This window comes from Mizuhopecten yessoensis, unplaced genomic scaffold, assembly GCF_002113885.1.
Source record: "Mizuhopecten yessoensis strain PY_sf001 unplaced genomic scaffold, ASM211388v2 scaffold10775, whole genome shotgun sequence".
Lineage (NCBI taxonomy): Eukaryota > Metazoa > Mollusca > Bivalvia > Pectinida > Pectinidae > Mizuhopecten > Mizuhopecten yessoensis.
In genome coordinates this window covers 224928-228806 of record NW_018408715.1, presented here as the reverse complement: position 1 = coordinate 228806, position 3879 = coordinate 224928, and positions in this window count along the sequence as shown.

Below are 3879 nucleotides of genomic sequence, written 5' to 3'. Positions count from 1 at the left end.
GCGCGGCGTCCGTCGTCCCGCGTCACTATTTTACTTTAAATAACGTCTTCTCAATAACCAAAAGGCCTAGGGTCATGTTAATTAGCCAGAAGCAAACTTGGATGAAGGGCTACTAAGTTTGTTCAAATAAATGACCTTTACCTATATTCAAGGTCACAGGGGTGAAATATGTTTAAAACCTTTAAACAACTTCTGAATATTTGGCCATTAACATGCTTGGATGAAGGACTAGCAAGTTTGTTCAAATGAATGACCTTCTCCCATATTCAAGGTCACAGTGGACAATCTATGTTTAAATCTTTAAATGATAACCAAAAGGTCCAGGCTAATGATATTTTGCCAGAAGCATGCTAGGTTGGACGACTATACACTCTGTTCAACCGAATGTCCTTGGTCAACATTCAATGTCACAGGCGTCATATGTTTAAATATTTTAATATGTTCTTATGAATCAAACACTGATATTCTGCCTGTAGCTGTATTTTAGTCCACTTTTAAGATTCCAAGTGTGAGATTAATACCAGGTGAGCGATGCAGGCCCAATGGGCCTCTTGTTTATTATGTCACCTTCCGAACTTACATCACAGACGGAGTTATTTGTTTAAAATGGGATGTCACCGTTGTCTGGACTTATAAAATAGCTAATAAATACAAAATAATAGAACCCCGAGCTCTATACCTTAGTATTTATTGGCCACAGAAGTCCAGGTCTACGTAACGACGGTTAATGTTAGAGATACTCAACTAACGCGATCAGTTTAAAATATTAATTTATATTTTGTTCTCTCTATATAGCTCTGATATATTTTATTTATTTAATCATATTTACAGTCTATAAAACATGACACGATCACGTGACGTTGTAAATTGTATATGCATAAAGCGTTCTGCCAATTTGCTGACGTTAGCATTTTTTTCCCAGTGATCAACAATATGTGTTGAAACATTTACCATTGATTCAATTTCATTATTTTAGTATGTAAAATTGACTAAACCTTATATGCTTTATACAACAGTATTTCTAAACATTTTCCAGGTGTTTATATATATATACATGTATATAATTTGTATATTGTACAACAATGTACATTCAATTAGACACAGTTTACTTCATCCTTTTACCTGTTTTGTATTGTAACCTAGATAATGTAGGCTGAGTGGAGACTTTGACATGTAGTACCGAAAGCATGTGCCGGTTTAGCATGAGTATGACTGTGAATGGCGTTATAAATGGCGTGTTGGTAGACAATGAGTATGACTGTGATTGGCGTTATAACTGTCGTGTCGGTATATCGTTAGTATGACTGTTATTGACGTTATGACTTGTGTATCGGTAGATCATGAGTATGACTGTGATTTATGCTGTGACTTGTGTGTTAGTAGGATGGGAGTTTGACTGTGATTTATGCTGTGACTTGTGTGTAAGTAGGATGGGAGCATGACTGTGATTCATGCTATGACGTGTGTGTTAGTAGGATGGGAGTATGACTGTGGTTCATGCTATGACTTGTGTGTTAGTAGGAAGGGAGTATGACTGTGGTTCATGCTATGACGTGTGTGTTAGTAGGAAGGGAGTATGACAGTGATTCATGCTATGACGTGTGTGTTAGTAGGAAGGGAGTATGACAGTGATTCATGCTATGACGTGTGTGTTAGTAGGATCGGAGTATGACTGTGGTTCATGCTATGATTTGTGTGTTAGTAGGAAGGAAGTATGACAGTGATTCATGCTATGACGTGTGTGTTAGTAGGATGGGAGTATGACTGTGATTCATGCTATGACGTGTGTGCTAGTAGGATGGGTGTATGACTGTGATTCATGCTATGACTTGTGTGTTAGTAGGATGGGAGTATGACTGTGATTCATGCTGTGACTTGTGTGTTAGTAGAATGGGAGTATAACTGTGATTTATGCTGTGACTTGTGTGTTAGTAGGATGGGAGTATGCTATGACTTGTGTGTTAGTAGGATGGGAGTATGACTGTGATTCATGCTATGACGTGTGGGCTAGTAGGATGGGAGTATGACTGTGATTTATGCTGTGACTTGTGTGTTAGTAGGATGGGAGGGAGTATGACTGTGATTTATGCTATGACTTGTGTGTTAGTAGGATGGGAGTACGACTGTGATTTATGCTGTGACTTGTGTGTTAGTAGGATGGGACTATGACTGTGATTTATGCTGTGACTTGTGTGTTAGTAGGATGGGAGTATGCCTGTGGTTCATGCTATAACGTGTGTGTTAGTAGGATGGGAGTATGACGGTGATTTATGCTATGACTTGTATATTAGTAGGATGGGAGTATGACTGTGATTTATGCTATGACTTGTGTTTAAGTAGGATGGGAGTATGACTGTGATTTATGCTATGACTGGTATGTTAGAAGAATGGGAGTATGACTGTGATTCATGCTATGACTTGTGTGTTAGTAGGATGGGACTTGTGTATCGGTAGATCGTGAGTATAACTGTGATTTATGCTATGACCTGTGTGTTAGTAGGATGGGAGTATAACTGTGATTTATGCTGTGACTTGTGTTCTAGTAGGATGGGAGTATGACTGTTATTCATGCTATGACTTGTGCGTTAGTAGGATCGGAGTATGACTGTGATTTATGCTGTGACTTGTGTGTTAGTAGGATGGGAGTATGACTGTGATTCATGCTATGACGTGTGTGTTAGTAGAATCGGAGTATGACTGTGATTTGTGCTGTGACTTGTGTGTTAGTAGGATGGTAATATGACTGTGATTCATGCTATGACTTGTGTATCGGTAGATCGTGAGTATGACTGTTATTCATGCTATGACTTGTGCGTTAGAGGGATCGGAGTATGACTGTGATTTATGCTGTGACTTGTGTGTTAGTAGGATGGGAATATGACTGTGATTCATGCTATGACGTGTGTTCTAGTAGGATGGGATTATGACTGTGATTCATGCTATGACATCTGTGTTAGTAGGATGGGAGTATGACTGTGATTTATGCTGTGACTTGTGTGTTAGTAGGATGGGAGTATTACTGTGATTTATGCTGTGACTTGGGTGTTAGTAGGATGGGAATATGACTGCGATTTATGCTGTGACTTGTGTGTTATTAGGATGGGAGCATGACTGTGATTCATGCTATGACGTCTGTTCTAGTAGGATGGGATTATGACTGTGATTAATGCTATGACGTGGGTGTTAGTAGGATGGGAGTATGATTGTGATTTATGCTGTGACTTGTGGGTTAGTAGGATGGGAGTATGACTGTGTTTTATGCTGTGACTTGTGTGTTAGTAGGATGGGAATATGACTGTGATTTATGCTGTGACTTGTGTGTTATTAGGATGGGAGTATGACTGTGATTCATGCTATGACTTGTGTGTTAGTAGGAAGGAAGTATGACTGTTATTCATGCTATGACTTGTGTGTTAGTAGGAAGGGATTATGATTGTGATTTATGCTATGACTTGGGATGGGAGTATAGTATGCTTGTAGATGATGCCCCACTGGTGTGTCGATATAAGGTGAGTTTGACTGTAATTGGCCGTCTGACTGTTGTGTCAGTAGATCGTGAGCATTGCGGTAGTTGACACTTCCACTGATGTGGCCACCTCGCTAAACATATGACGCCGTCCCACCTCTCTGTCATTATCACCGTAACTTCCCTCACAGCTCAGACCTTAGCTCTGGCTTAACGATATATCTTTCATAAAGCATCGATATTTATTAATTGACAGAGAGAAATTGCATGTACGTTTTAACAAAGCGATCTGGGACTATTAATTACATGTGAGATAGTGTTAATGACTTGTAATTCACTGTCGATTGGCCAGAACTTACACAGGCCTACGTAGGCTCTGCACCAATTAGAAGCACTATATAACAGTACTGAGC